The sequence below is a fragment of the Loxodonta africana genome, chromosome 12 (genome assembly GCF_030014295.1).
Source record: "Loxodonta africana isolate mLoxAfr1 chromosome 12, mLoxAfr1.hap2, whole genome shotgun sequence".
NCBI lineage: Eukaryota > Metazoa > Chordata > Mammalia > Proboscidea > Elephantidae > Loxodonta > Loxodonta africana.
The window spans coordinates 105,153,774-105,170,158 of NC_087353.1; the positions used below are offsets into that span (position 1 = coordinate 105,153,774).

Sequence of the window (16,385 nt, forward strand, 5' to 3'; positions counted from 1 at the left end):
TCTTCTAAAATACTAATTTCTCATTTTATTTTCCCAGGCAGATAATGTCAGCTACATTTTTTAGTAAAACAGGTATTATTCTTTATATTGCTGTTAGAATGTAATACAAATAATTGCAATTCCCACTGTCTTTTAGTTAGTTAACAATGAATAAGCTTAACCCAAATAAGTGCATATAACCTCTGAACAAAAACGCTATCGATGATCTTTAGTAGGTTGCCTTTAATAAAATTCTTGCAATTATCTTCCAACTAAACTTACTCAAACACATTTCCAAAAAGTAAAATACTGTTCTCAGTATTATTTCTCAAAGAACTCTTCAGAACTCTACAACAAAACTCTACACACACACTTAACTAGCATCTGTGTAAGCCAGCCGCCATGAGTCGGAATTGACTCAACACCAACTGGTATAAAAATATAATCTCATGGTAACTATACCACAGCAGTTGTGAAGATAATTGCAACGTTAAAAAAAAAAACTTTTTAAAAACTCTTCCTATCTTTTCAGTAAAAAATGAAACACTGGGTATCAATGCATTCGGTGGAATATAATGCAAATAGTTGTTCAACAATAATAAGTACTTAGCAATTTTCCCAGCGTTTTGTTTACAGCTCCTTTTGCTATCCTGGATTAGTGGTCTTAACTTTTACATTTTATGGTTTGGAACACAGTATCAATTTACAGATCATCAAAAATGATACAACATACTTATATGTTAATACCCTTCTTCCTATCTAGCCTGAGATTACTTTCCCCTGAGACAAATACAATATAAGAAAACACTAAAAAATTCGTCAACAAGAACCCCAAGCTCCTGCATTTTAATAAAAAATTAACTGTAGTAATACAGCATATTCTTAAAAGCCAGAATTAATTTAGATTTCTAATTTTTTCTGCACTTAAATCCATGGCCCCTTTTTAAATTGGAGACTTATTAAAATTTTTTATTTTGTACTCATGGCTAACATAGAAAAAAACTCTCAATTCGTTTTCCAAACAATCTACAGTAAGTAGTCCAAGAGTTATTTTTTGATCTTTAAGATCTAGTTTTAAAGTTACGAATGGCAAACATATAAATTTTTCCTTAAAACCAAAACCACACCTGTTGCCTTGGAGCTGATTCCGAGTCATACTGAAAGTCTCTAGCAGTCTCTGAACAGCGCAGAACTGCCCCATGGGGTTTCAAAGGCTATAATCTTTCCCGAAGCAGACTGCCACATCTTTCTCCCCCACCGAGAGTGGCTGATGGGTTCTGAACCACCTACCTTTCCATTAGCAGACAAGTGCTTAACCACTGACCCAAGAGGGCTCCTCTTAACTTTCCCTCATTTAATACCAAATTTTACACCATTGTGTCCGTTTCTCAAAGTGAGGTCCTGTCTAGAAGGACCATGGAGGCCATGGTCCCCAGACCGTCTGTTAGCCCCAGACCAAGACAGGAACATTCCCAAAGCCAACTCCTCAGGCAGGGATTGGACTGGAATAGGGGATGGAAAATGAGACTGGTGAAGAACGAGCTTCTTGGATCAAGTAGACACATGAGACTATGTTGCCATCTCCTGTATGGAGGGGGGATGAGAGGGCAAAAGGGGCCAGAAGCTACCCAAATGGACCCGAGAGAGCAGAGGGAAGAACTGTGCTATCTTATGTTAGAGAGAGAGCAATTTGGAGTGTAGAGCAAGTTGTACGCAAATTTTTGTATGAGACTTGCCTGATTTGCAAACTTTCACTTAAAGCACAATGAAAATTGAAAAAAAAAAAAAAAAAAGTGAGGTCCTGTGAACAGGGCTTCCAACCAGAAAGTAACTGAAACCGAAACAAATCCAGCACTTTCAGCGGAATGATCTATAAAGCTGAATAAAAAAGGTTTTCTGCACTGGAAAGGAAATCGAGAACCATTATTTTTTCTGCTCTGCTATTTTTGGCTCAACAACGATAATTTTGAAGCTGTGAGCAACACCATTCAACCATTTACATTCGATGTGCATCTGGCGCCCATTATGTGCTGAATGCTTCTCTGGCACCTGGCTGGTAAGGGCGCTGTCATTGCTTCCGAATGTTTTGCAGCCTTGGCTGTGGGCGGGGCCATTTCCAATCTGAACTTGAACTCTCTCTAGCTCGCCAGAAATGTGACAGCCTCCGCCACCCAGAACATTCTGCATGGAAATCTGAAAGCTGGTGACACCCCGTCGAGTTCTGCACAGTCGCATGTAAAGGGAAATCTGACAGGTGAGTGTAACGTTTTAAACGTACATTACGCACATTTTTAAAGCGTGGTGTTTAAATTCAAGAAATGGAAAATAGCATGTCATTTTTTCTGATGATTCCATTCCTGTATTCAATCTCGATTTAAATATACCATCACACATTGTTTGTACTCAAATGTTTAATTTCTGATCTCTCACAAATCAAATGTTAATAAACATCAGCAACTAGCGATATACCGTTATTTCACTGAAAACAACTTGATGGCGTCACTATGAGGTGAAGTTTTTCCTCTAACGGTGCTGGAGAAATGTAGGAGAATGCTGTAAGGCGGCATTGGAAGAAATCGGCAAACCCTGCAAATGTAAAGTCGAGTTTATTCGAGTCTTACTGACAGACTGACAATACATGTGTAGAAGGATTTTAATACACGCTGGTTCTAATTCAGATCTACGACTGTATTTACGCATCCTACTCCCTTATGTTGTCAAAGTCTAAGACTTGCTTTTACTGTAATGTACTACAGCGACTATATAGTATGTCCTAATGTTGATACTATTTCCTACCCCTTGAATTCTAGTATGGGACGACCCAGAGAAAATCCATGTCGACAACTTTTCAAGTATGACAAGATTGAAAATAAAAGCACCTATAAAATTTGCAGCACAGGTACGGCTGGAGACCATGCAGCGAGTTTAGAGAGGCACCTGAAGCCTCACCATGCGGATGAACACGATGCAGGGCAAAGCATGAAGACAGAAAAGACTGAAGTGTTCCAAATATGCAACCAAAAACGTTAGCCGAGTTTGCCGTTCCGGAATGCCTTAAGGTGAAATTAGATAACCAAGCAATTGTCCGTGTGTGTGGAATTACTGTTAACGGTGGTTCCCGTGAGTTGATTGGACATTCAGGATTCCGTAAAACGTTAAATCCAGTTATTGCTTCAATTGGTCAAAAACTTTCAGTCAACTCAGAGAATATTAGAGAAACGATCCCTCGCTTGTCCTTAAAACTTAGTTCCAAAATGAGTAGTAATCTAGAAAAAGGAATATTCTCTTTGAAAGTGCACGTTGCCAGTAGATTGAGTTGGTCAACTCTAGGAATTAACGCTCAGTTCACACAAGACGGTAAGATACATCTGTTGACGCTGGGAATGAAAGAAAGAAAAGAAACACAGGTCTGTACATAAAAAACACTGTGCATCAGAGTTTAGAGAAGTACAACGGTGATTTATTTACAACAGATTTATTCTGTAACCACGAACAACAGTTCTGATAAAATTAAATTTGTTGATTTGCTCAGAAACGATAGTGAAATTGAATGGCAAACGTCAGGGCAAAGTGACAATTTTGAAGACTGACTTAGTGTGGTCCAACTTGCAGACATTAACCATCGCAGAGTGCAGTGACAGTGACGATGTTTACGAGGAAAGATGACTGGTAGAAGGCGTGCTGCACACAAACTTCAGTTAGTTATTAAAGACACAATGAAGGGTGCTGAGCTGGAAGAATCTTTAGAAGTATGTGGTGAGCTCGTTTGAAAACTCCGTATTCCCACATAGTCTACCAAACTTTCAGAAAACAATTCAAGGGAACCCGTACTGGATTGCCCAACAAGATGGGGCCGTATACACACCATGTTAGAAGCCTTCCTCTAGGGTGCATAAATCTCTGCGATGGATTAGCTAGTAATAGTATCAAATATTCCTTTTCTAATGACAAATAGGCATTATGTCAGATTAATTTTGGAAACTTTGAAGAAAGTGATGGTAAGACTGCAAAGTGAACAATTAACTATGAGTGATGTTTCCGGTATGTGGCTGGAAGCTAAGCTAAAATTAAGAACTCTTCATAATATGTTTGGAAACACATTGATTGAAAAATTTAATGTCAGGGAAAAAATTATCATTTTAAGTGACAGCATATTAGAATCAATTTATCTAGATCCTCGTTATCAAATTCTAATTAGTTCTGAACTTAAGGAGAAAGCCATATTACATTTAAAAAGCTTCTGGGAAATGACAGAAAATCTGAAAAGGAGCAACACTGAAAGTATAACAAAAGATAGCAATTCAGGGAATACTCTCGTTTCAAATGACGATGTTGATGAGATGGAACTGTTTCTCAAAATTAAAAAAAAGTTGAACTGAGATCAAATGACTGTACTGTTAATATTGACGCTATGTTAACAAGCTTTGATGGTGTGCAGAGTTGATAGGAAAAAAAATATTCTTGAATTTGGGGAAAAAAACCGTTCACAATATCCCCCCAAACCCAAAAATCCCCAGCTCTGTGAAATCGCTATGGTAGTTTTGGGTGCACAAGCTACTTTGGTCAGTGCTGAGAGAGCTTTCTCAGGTGTGAAATACATCTTGTGAGACAACAGGGATAGGTTAAATGAAACAATATTAAAGGACAGTCTTTTAATTAGGTGTAATTATGGTTTCTGGCAATGATGTTTTCTACATAAACTTTATAAATTAAAACTATATTTGTAATAAAATGTTATTTTATGTAATACGACAATTCTTCAGCTTAGAACTAAGGTGAATATTAAAATATTAAATGTTTTATTGCGGTTGGCCTTTATGTACTGACGTATTAGGTACGATAACACCCTTTGTATTTCTAGTATTTTGTGAGTAAATTCTTAACCAATTTTAGATGACTATTAAAAGTGTTAGTAATGGAATGTTGCCTATATCAAAACTAGGTGTATTTTCATTGTATTATATAATATCAAGTTGAGAATTTCCTACTAAAACAGTATTTTGAATCTTCAATTTAATATTTTTACAGTACATTAGGAGTGTTTCTATCACATAACTATTTTTAAAGTGACTGCTAGAGTGACTTTTAGGGTATTTTAAAAATTAGAATTAAAAATATTTTACATCGTACTTTTTCTCTGTACTGAACAATTTTTGACAGTGATTAAGACTGAACGTCACTGTCACTTTAAATTATTAATGAATGTACAGAAACAGTTTAACATTGCTACTTTCATATTTGGTAAAATATGAAAAAGAGGAAGACCCTCAAGGAGATGAACTGACAGAATGACTGCAACAATGGGCTCAAACACAGCAAGGATTGTGAGGATGGCACAGGACCCGACACTCTTTCTTTCTGTTGTACACAGCGTTGCTATAGTTGGAAGTCATTCGATGGCACCTACCAACAATAACTTTCAAAACTAATTACGAAGTCTTGCGATGAACGAAATTCAGGTTAATATAAAAATACAATATTATTTGCAATGTTAAAGAATGAATTTGGTAACCATATGTCTTCAGATGAAACTGCTCCAGGTTAGCCATTTGCAGAACATAAATTGGAGATCGGAGAGTAAAAGAAACAGGTTTGAACCGGTTCGAATCGATGGAAGAAGTGAAACCTGAACAGAATTTTTTAAATTGTGGTGAACCAGAATGGAACTCAAATGGAAGAAATCACAGTTGGAAATCCTGCTTAGGTTAGCTGGATCCACACCACCTGGGGACTCGATAAAAATGCAAATCCTCTTGGGCCCACCCCAGACCTACCGAATGGGATCTCTCCCGAATGGGATCTCTCCCGCAACGGGTGCTCACCAAGCCCCTCAGGGAAGGTTTATGGGAGCTGAAACCTCTGCCCGTGTGCAAATCCTGGCGTGAAGTTTTACTGGCTGCGTAAAGGAGGGTAAATTCCGCCAACTTCTCGAGGCTTATTTGTCCTCTATAAATGGGAATTACGGGTTATAAAAACTAAGAGCAATACCTTTGAGGTGCTTTAAGGCCCACGCCTGTGACATAAGGAACACCCCAACGTCAGCCATGGTTACTGTTACCCGCGACGCCCGCTGGCGGCTGCAGGCTGGAAGGGGCGCGGAGGGAGGCCGGGAACCGGAGAAGGACCCAGACGGCCCCTCCAGGAGGCCAACACTGACAGGGAACCCGACGGGCGACACGGCCGCCGAGGAGGCACAACGCAGCTGACCGGGACGTTAAGCAGAAAGAAGCCCGACCAGACCAGACGAGAGAAGGCTGTGAAGAGGCGACTGCACGCCAGGAGACATGTCCGTGGCCCGGGGCGCCCAGATCCCAGTCAGGCGGGCAGAGGCAAGCGGAGGCGCGGACCAGAAGCAAACCTGCTCCGCAGGAGACAAGGGCGGTCATCCCCAACCGCTGGTCGCGGCCGCGGACAAGCCTCCTCGGCGACGTCGTCCCCTGTGTGTCCCCAGCGCCCGGCACCGGGGCCCAGGGGGCCGAGGACGCCGTGGTCCGCAGCCCGGTGCCTACGGGCGGCCAGGAGAAGGGGACTGAGGACCCGACGCCTCGGCGCCCGGCCGCCAAGTGTCCGGCAGGCCCGTGACGGAGATGCCCGCCTCGTCAGGAGGAAACGCGGTTAGAAGCGGGCAGCGGGCGAAGAGCACGCAGGGGGTTCAAACACAAACCCGGCGCCTTTTCTCTGCTCCTCCCGCTGCCCGTCTGCGCGCCGGACCGGGTCTGCCCCGGGCCCCGAGGCCGCGTCTTCCTTCCGGCCATTGTGTTTACTTCCCTCAGCGGCACCCCGGCCGCCCCACCTGGGCGCGAGCAGGGCGGCGACGCCAGCCCGCCGGCCGCCGTTACCAGGCAGCGCGCGGCTCCGCCCCCAGCGGCCGGCCGGCCAATCGGGCGCGTCCGCTGCCGCGGCGCAGGAGCCCCAGATACCACGCCGAGCGCGACCCCACCGGCTCGGGCCTGGCACCGAGCGCGCGCCCCCAGCGCCCGGCCGGCCAATCACCGCGGCGGGGCGTGCGCAGCCCGCAGGCTCGCCCGCTCGCTCGCTCCCTCGCGCGCGGACCTCGCTCACGCGTGCGGCCCCCGCCCCCGCGCGCCCCTCCCCCGCGCGTGCAACCGTCGTCCCCCGCGACCGCGGCCGCTCCCCACCCCCACGCCCCGTCCCGCCGGCCGCCCGCTCCGGAGGGGGCAGGGCCGGGCCCGCAGGCTGTCCGCCGCCGGGCGACCGCTGTTCGCAGCCCGCCGCCCGTGCAGAGCCCGAGGGAGGCACCCAATAAAGGCCCTGCTCGTAATGGCGCCCGGGACGGGGGCGGGGGACGGAGATCAGCCCAGAGGGACTCACCCGAGTGCAGCCGCCTCCAGGCAGCGCCGGGGCCGGGAATGCCGAAGGGAAGCGGGTGTGGGCCGCGCGCGAACTGCGGCCGCCGCAGAGCAGCCTTGGGCGGAGGCGAGCTGCTGAGAGGGCGAGGGGCCCTTGCGTCTCGGCCGAGCTCCTGTCACCGCCGCATGGCCGCCCGGGCAGGGCCTCGCTCAGCGCCTTGATCCGCTCACGGGGGACAGAGGGAGCGGCCGGGGGGACCGCGGCAGGCAGGCGATCACGGCCAGAGAGCGCGTGCGGGGAAACGGGGGGGCGATCGGTGGCCCCTTTTCTCTGCTCTCTGAGCTTCACTCACCCTCCTCCTCCTCCTTTTTTTTTTCCTTTTTTTTTGTTCCTCGAAGGCGCGCTGCGCGTGCGCACCGGCAGCGCAGCGCAGCGGGAGTTGTAGTTTCTTCTTCGCCCCTAGTCGTGCGGCGGTGGGTGCGGCGGACTACAACTCCCAGAAAGCCGCGCGCCGGCGAGCCCGAGGAGCAGGCGAACGCAGCGCCCGGCCCTCTCCCGCAAGGACTGCCAATGGAGGCGCGGGTGGTGGGAGCCGAAGATGGCTGCACCTGGGGCCTGCCTGGCCGCACGGGTGGGGGAGGGGAGCGGGGTGAGGGAGCGAACGTCGGGGCCCCGGGCGGCTCCCGCCTCCTCGTCGCCGCGCTCCAGCCGGGCCGCCGCGCGTCTCCGACCTACTCCTGGCGCCCTGCAGGCCGAGGGGCCGGAACCGGCCCTGGCTGGGCGCTCCAGGCTGGCCTGCGGCCCTCCGAGTTCGGCCAAGGGAGCTCCTCCGCCCTGCACCACCCTCCGGGACACAAAGGACTCGTGTTAGCGTTCCCCAAGCTTGTTTCAAAAGCCACCCAGAGCGACTGTGGCCGCGGCTTGGGAGCGGCGAGGGGAGGAGACCTGTGTTCTTCACCCCCGCCGCGGCTTGCCCTGCTCGGTCCCTCGCGCACCATTTAGAAGGAAGGTCGAGAGGTAAAAGCCGTGGAGTGGGGACAGAAAACCGAGTTCCCGTTGGGCTTGGGTCAGCCGCTCAGCAATTGAACGCAAAGCCCTCCCCCCAAGTTGTATTTTGCGTCTCGGCGTTTCGTTAGGTCCTTGAATTTGGTAAAGGGGGAGACGCGACTGTTCACCGAAGTTACACTTAAAACGCCATAGTCCGGCGGGTTTAGGTGTTTCCGGCAGAAAACCCAGTGGCTGTGTGACCCCCTCCCCGCCCCCGGCTAGCGACCACCAGGCTGGCCCCGGCCTTTGTCGCTCGCGAGGGAACTTGCCGAGCAGCCAGCCTTTTCAGGTGACTCGGAGGCCTTTGCCTGAGTTTGCGTTCAGAGACTGGAGTTCCCCATCTGCTTCGTGTGTAGACCGCACCCGTGAAGCCCCATCTACAGGTCCCTTGTTGGATTTCTTTAAAAGTGGGTGAAAATTTGAAAGAACGCTGCGAGGCGATCAGATTACGGAAGCCTTCTAGAGTTTAAGGATTTCTCCCACAGCCTGTTAACAGCCATTTGTCCTCGACTAATTGGACTGTGACTCCCCTTGGCCTAGGCTCTCCAAAGTGTTCATTGGGCTTACTGAGAACAGCAGCACTCCTTCTGCCCTTGTATTTCATTGACATTTTAGAATATTAAATTCCGTAATCCTAATTCCACGTGCGGTTGACGTGTACTTAGGAACAAACGTAACTCGTGAGAAGTCTACGACTCGGCTGGTAAGAGCAACCTCCTACTTGGCCCCAACATTCAGCTGCTGTGGGCATCACTATGTTTTACCCGGAAACAGAGGGATGGCTTTATTGGAAATCTGTGAGATTGAGGTCTGTGAAAGGACTAGTCGCTGGACACTGGAGTCTCGGAGCCATGGAGGAGCGTTTGGGAGAGTATTAGGAAGTGAATTAGTCAGGCAAGAGTTCATTTAGTGAGGATTACTCTTGTCATCATTAAAAACTTGTCTGGACAGGGATCGGACTGGACTATAAGAGAAAATTATGCTGGTGAGGAGTGAGCTTATTAGCTCAAGTAGACACATGAGACTATGCGGGCAGCTCCTGTCTGGAGGCGAAATGAGAAGGCCGGGGGGACAGGAGCTGGCTGAGTGGACACAGGGAGTACAGGGTGGAGAGGAGGAGTGTGCTGTCTCATTAGGGGGAGAGGAACTAGGAGTACATAGCAAGGTGTATGTAAGTTTTTGTATGAGAGACTGACTTGATTTGTAAATTGACTTAAAGCACAATTTTAAAAGTATTGTCAGGAGAAGAAAGACTTACTGGAGGCTGGAGGAACACCCTAGACTGTTACCCTGGGATACTCTTCAAACCTTGACCCTAAACTATCCCCTGAAGGCATTTTTAAACGAGCAAACAACAACGAAAAAGTTGAGCTCAAAAAATGTCATTCTTAAGTACCTACTGAACTTTAAAAAAAAAAAAATTTATGTAGTCAGTAACCCTGAAGCATAGATGACAAGTTTAGGGGACAGTGAAACAACTAGGGAAGAAATAACGAGAATGTAGACACAACGTGAAGAACGTAACCAATATCACTGAAAAACATGTAGAAATTATTTTGATGTGTATATTGTCACCAAAAAAATTTTTTTTAATTGTCAGAATTATGCTGAATGAAATAAGTCAGTCACAAAAGGACAAATACTGTATGATTCCACTTACATAAACTATCTAGAATAGGCACATTCGTTTATGATTACCAGGGAGTGGAAAAGGGGGACTCATTGCCTAGGGGACACTGAGCTGCTGTTAAAAAAATGGAAAAATCTGGAGAAGACTGTTGATAATTGAACAACATGATAAACAATGTCACTGAATTGTAAACGTGGAGAAGGTTGAAATGGCAAATGTTTTGTTACATATGTATTTATCACAATTAAAAACAAAAAAAAAACGTGTCTGAGAGCGATTCCCTTTCTTTTCTATGAATTTGTTTAATGGTTCAGAGTGGAACCATTCTTTGAGGTTGAAGCAGTTCCTGAAACTCAACTTTGGCTGGATTCGAATTGTCTCTAGTCAGAAAGCTGTCCCTTTTGGGATGGTCAACAGTGTGATTTGAACAGCATGTAGAGCCTTTTTCTCTTAAGCTTACAGCCATTGATGGGTGTAACCCTTAAATTCATGTCTTCCAGTCATAAATGTCATGCTTTTCCAGGCTTTACTAAAGTCTTGGCACATGACCAGGCAGTTATTGAATATTCGTTGCTGCTATTCCTTGGCCAGTTTCTCACGTCAGCAGCAAGGATGCTAATGTTAATTGTGGCCCTCGTCATAGCCACTTTGGATGCCATCTCTGCACAGCCAGGTTTTTTCCAACATTAGAATAAATTGCTATTTTTTGGGTTGAGCAACTGATGAAAATAAATTGTTAATCTGTATTTAGGAATGGTGTAGTACGGAAAATTTGTTGTTTGTTTCTAGGTCCCGGCAAGTCCTAACTCCTAGCGACAGAACGAAACATTGCCCAGTCCTGTGCCATCCTCACAATCCTTGTTATGCTTGAGCCCGTTGTTGAAGCCACTTTGTCCATCTGACCTTTAAACACTAGAAACACACTCTATAAAGTGCATGTACCAAGATACACCAAACTGAGGCTTCAGGAAGAGCAGACTCGCCACTCTTGCCTCGAGCCAGGGACAGATTACCCAGTAAGCAAGGTAAACACAGTTTACTTGTGCTTACTCACTAATCTGTAACCAATTTCACAAACCCATGTGAAATCGGTCACTACAGATTAGTAAATAAGCAGAAGTAAGCCCGTGTTTACCTTGCTTACTGGGTAATCCCTCTCTGTCAGGGACTATAAATTTGAAAAGAGGCTTTGATTCTGTAGGAAGGTACTGTGGGCTTGAGAGAGACAGATGCCAGCCATACCTAGAAGCAGAATCTTTGATGTGGTGAAAAAATGTGAAATTGTTCACTACAGATGATCTGGTAAGCAAGGTAAGCACTGTGTTTACTTTGCCTACTGAATAATCTGCTTCTGGTTGGGATGGTATAAACAAACAAACAAAAAAGCCAAACCTGTTGCGCTTGAGTTGATTCTAAGTGAACCTATAGGACAGAGTAGAACTGCCCCATAGGGTTTCCAGGGAGCGGCTGGTGGATTCGAACTGCCAACCTTGTGGTTAGCAGCCAAGCTCTTAGTGGTCCTTTTAAAGATCTGCTTTTGAATCCAAACTAAATAATGCTTTTTTGTGACTCTGTTATATATTTTAGATTGCCCAAACCGTAAGCTGGAAAAGTTGAGACATTTTCTTGATTAAACTATTTTCACAACAAATCCAGTGTTTTGGATTTGCCTTAACTCTGCTTGATGCAGGCAGTATGTCTCCTGGGTGCATTTTCTTCGTCTTTACAGCGTACATAGCAGAGAATGGATGTAAAACAGGTATCCTTTGTAAGATAAGGATCCTTTAGAGCAGTGTTCCCACGGATTCTGCCAGCCCTTCTGTTAGGATTTACACAAATCAATCCAGCACACTGGGATAGGGCCACAGTGACATCTTTACTGTCCAACAGATGGCTGTCTGCACTCGAGCAGTGAGTTCCTTTGTCATTACAGGACACTTCTTAAAACTGTTAATTATAAAACGCATTTTTAGAACAGCTTTTTTGTTTTCATTTTAACTAATCATTTTAATGCTTAGAATCCTGGATAAATGACCTTTTACAGTATGTATAGAGCTCAGAACTCCTCCAAAAGGGGAATAAAACTAAATCCAGGCTATAATTTATTCATAATAATTAATAATGTAGACATGATCTAAATAGAACTTCCAGCTCCTACTATGCCTTTGGTGTGAGCATCTGCTCTATGCAGTAAACACAGCATCCACGGAGCACCAGTTGTAACAAACAGTTTCCCTTGTTGAATTAGCAGGATTTAGAGCAATGTTTCCTTGTATTTACCATTATGTTAATATTGCTGTAATTTTTATGTATCTTAAAGAATTCTAAAAAGTAACATCTCTGTAGTGTTTTCTCTCCTTCAGGGATCTGGGGAGAATCAGATGATATGTAGCTAAACTGTTAGTATCTGTAATATAAATATTAGATGGATTTTTCACATTGAAAACATTTAAAAACGTGAACAAAATTTCAATTTTTTTTTCTAGCTAGTGAAGTATATTTTCTATTTTAAAAAATGCTTTTTATTCTACAATTTGAGAATATGTGTTTACTGAGACAAACTGGTCATTGAGCAGAGGTGGACTGGTTATCCTCCCTGACTGATCAGCCAATCAAACAGCTGGTGATGTTTGCCACACGTCCTCAGGATGTTTACACACTTCACACACCCTTTCAGAAAACACCTGTCAAGAATATTGTGCAGCCTTTGAGGTTTTTTTTTTTCTTTGAGTGAATATTATCCACATTCTTACATTTGAAAAATTGAATCAAACAAAGTTATTTATTTCCCAATAAAATGCAATGTTAACCAGTAATCAGCTGCTTTTGAGTCAGCTTCAACTTAAGGTGACTCCATGTGTGTCAAAGTAGAACTGTGCTCCGTAGGTTTCCAGTGGCTGAGTTTTGGGGAATAGATTGCCAGCCCTCTCTTCGCAGGTACCTCTGGAGGGACTTCACCCGCCAACCTTTTGGTTAGCAGCCACGCTGTTAACTGTTTACACCACCCAGGGACTCCAAAATGCGATGTATCATTTATAAAATCAATACAAGGAAAATCTGGGTTAAATGCCTAAAACAAACATCCACACCCCGTTTTTTCTCTTCTCTTTTTCCAGTATTGACTTAATGTCGAGTTTCTCGACTTCCTTAAAAGACTCCAGCTACTTGATTCTTTTTCTGTTGGATCATAGTGAGAAATGGTTTTAATTCTCCTGGAATCCAGATTTCTGGAGTCCGTAGAGTTGGGTGACCCACCCAAGCCTTTGCCCCGGAGAGCTGCTTTTGAACCTTGACCTTTGAGCAAACTGGTTTCCAAAAGTCACCTTTGAGTCACACAATAGCCTAGTAAGCAGCTTAGTGGAGGCCGGTTTGCCTTAGGCATTGGGCTCTTTTGAAGACTTATCTGTGTTAGGTCAGTTTTGAGAAACAAATTCCAGAGTCAGGGAAGCTGTGTTTTAGGGTTAACTGTTATTGTGTAAACACTGTTCTCTGGCCTTTTTCCACAGCAATGTCCTTAAGATGGAGTATAAAACTCTCTAGAGGATCGCTCATTGGCAGAACAGTGACTCTGCAGTCGAAATGTTACCCCAAATTGCAAACCGTGTATTAAATAAACTTTAATCAATTTCTTTTATTGGCTTAATATGATTTTTATTTTAACAGTAGTGGGCTTTTTAACCTCCCGCAAGACCTCGTGAAGGAAGCCTTGTGGTACAAATGGTTAAGCGCTCAGTTGCTAACTGAAAGGTTGGCAGTTCAAACCCACCAGAGAAAAGACCAGGCAATCTGCTCCCATAAAGATTACAGCCAAGAAAACTCTTATGGGATGGTTCTACTGTATTACATGGGGGGTCGCTGTAAGTCGAAACGACTGGACGGCGTCTAACAAGACCTGTGTGTTATGGTACATTTGCTTCTGAAATTCCTCATGCTCCTTGGAAACTCTATAGGGCAGTTCTACTCTGTCCTATAGGGTCGCTATGAGTCGGAATCGAGCCGACGGCAGTGGGTGGGTAACTTTCTCTAAAGAGAATTTTGGGGGAAAAAGCCAGTAATAATATCTGCGTCGGCACTTTTCCTTGTTTTCCAGCTGTGGGACGGGCTTAAATCATCCGCTCTCTTTTCTTGGAACCTAGGAGTTGGCTAGCCAGGCTTCCAGTTGTACCTACGGCTTTAGACTCCAGCAAACTGCTCTCCAATTCCAGACGAGCCCAGATTGGCCCGGAGATGATGGGCGGAGGGAGAGGACAACCCCCGAAATGTATAACAATGACCAGGTTCACTGAGTGTTCCTTCCGCGCCACTCGCTGTGCTTAATGGGCTATCTCATTGTCCCCGGACAACAACCCCTGTGGTGGGTGCTCTGAACCTTCCCTTTTTTTTTTTTTTCAGACTCTGAAGGAGCCCTGGTGGTGCAGTGCTTAAGAGCTCTGCTGCTAACCAAGAAGTTGGCAGTTAGTATCCACCAGCTGCTCTTTGGAAACCCTATGGGGCAGTTCTGCTCTGTGCTATAGGGTCACTGTAAGTCGGAATCTGAAGGGTTAAATGGGCTAAGGATACACAGATAGTAAAACCCAGATTCTAATCTAAACTTTCCTGTCTCCAAAGCCTGAATTCTTAACTGCTGCTCTTTACTTGTGGCTGGGAGATATGATAAGGATACAACAAGGAATATTCAGGAAATTGCCCTAAGATACTAGAAGAAGGTTGGAAATGAGGCAGGAAATTTTTCGTGGAGGAGGAGGCATTTACAATGAAAGTTAAAAGAACAGCGTTTTTTTTTTGGTAAATAAAATACCATGAATATTCTACAAAAAAAAAAGACAAACATGAAGATATCCCTAAGCCCTCTAGTACTTCTCATCAAAGGCCTCCTTCCAAAAAAAATTATGCTGGCGCATACACGCCCCTTAGAAGTGTACAGATATGAGATTATACTATGCATAACAAAACACTAAACAGTGCTAGTCTTCTAAAAAGTCCTCCGATGATGGGCATTTAGGCTGTTTGCTATGTTTTTACTACATTGCCTTGACATGGTGTTCTGAGTATTTCTTTAAGGTAAATTCTTAGAGCATCTGGGCACATAAATTTTCATAAACACAGCCAACTTGTCCTCCAAAAAGCCTGCACAATGTACGTGCCCATCAACAAGGGACGGAAACGCTCGTCTCCTCCACACCCGCCCAGCTCTGTGCAAAGCAGCATCTGACCTCCGTTCTGCACATTATGAATGAAGTTAAGCATGTTTTCATATTTTTATTACCATTTGCATTTCTGCTTCTGCAGACGAGTTTCATGATGTCTTCTATGTTTTTCACAATTAGAACCTTTGCTTTTTTCCCCTTGGTCTCCTGTATAAATGCTTCATAAACCACGGAAATTTGCCTTTTGTTAGACGTGTTACAAAATTCCCCCACCTTGTCTTTTGACTTTTTGTGGGTTTTCTGTTGTTATTATTACACATAAATTTCATTGTTCATGTAGTCAAATTTCTCAATATTTTTCTTTATGCCTCCAATGTTATAAATCAATGGTTAGAAAAGATTCCTGACTCCAAGATTACATATATATGTGTGTGTGTATATATATATATACCAAAAAACCCCACTGCTCTTGAATCGATTATGACTCCTAGCGACCCTACAGGACAGAGGAGAACTGCCCCACAGGATTTCCAAGGTGCGGCTGGAGGGTTCGAACTGCTGACCTTCGGTTTGCAGCCCAACCCTTGACCACTGCGCCACCAGGGCTCCATGTATGTACATACACTATACATACAATAAACATACATACACACACCTACACAGTGAGCTCAAGCAGAACAACGACTGTAAGCATCGCGCAGGACCGGGCCGTGTTTCCTTCTGTTGTCCATAGGGTCGCTGGGAGTCGGAACCGACTCGAGGGCACCTGACAACAACAATACCTACACGTATTACACGACACACATCCGTGTGTAGGCTCCCCTGTTGTCTTGGGCTGCCCGACCCTTGCCTGCTCACCGTCCGTTTATCGCCGCGGTCCCCCGGACACCCCGTCCCCCAGCCGCCCCCATCCCCCTGGCCGCCCCCTTCCCCCCGACGGCCCCGTCCCCCCGGACACCCCGTCCCACCCGGACGCCCCCCTTCCGCCCGGACACCCCGTCCCCCAGCCGCCCCCATCCCCCTGGACGCCCCCGTCCCCCCGGACGCCCCCCTTCCCCCCGTCCCCCCGGACGCCCCCGTCCCGCTGGCCGCTCGGCCGCCCCCCGTCCCCCGGACGCCCCCCGTCCCCTGGCCCCCCGTCCCCCTGGCCGCCCGGTCTCCGGGACTCCCTCGGCCCCGGGAGGCACCGCTCGCTCGGGGCGCCGGCAGAGCCCGCAGGCCCGTCACTTGCCCTGCAGCCCCGGGGCACGGCGTCCAGGCGGCGGCGGAAG

The 16,385-nt window shown here is 46.0% G+C and overlaps 1 protein-coding gene across 2 annotated transcripts in view; it reads right to left on the bottom strand.

The window, feature by feature from the left end:
• Window positions 1-15,948, bottom strand: part of LOC100666482 (general transcription factor II-I) — a 143,706-nt gene extending 127,758 nt beyond the window's left edge. The window contains exon 1 of one of the 2 annotated variants that reach the window (XM_064296089.1): window positions 15,770-15,948. The gene's annotated coding sequence lies outside the window, so the exon portion shown is untranslated. Of the gene's footprint in view, window positions 1-7,311; window positions 7,447-15,769 lie in introns of those variants that run through there. The other variant, XM_064296088.1, reaches the window with a different exon arrangement.
• Window positions 15,949-16,385: the final 437 nt, after the last annotated feature.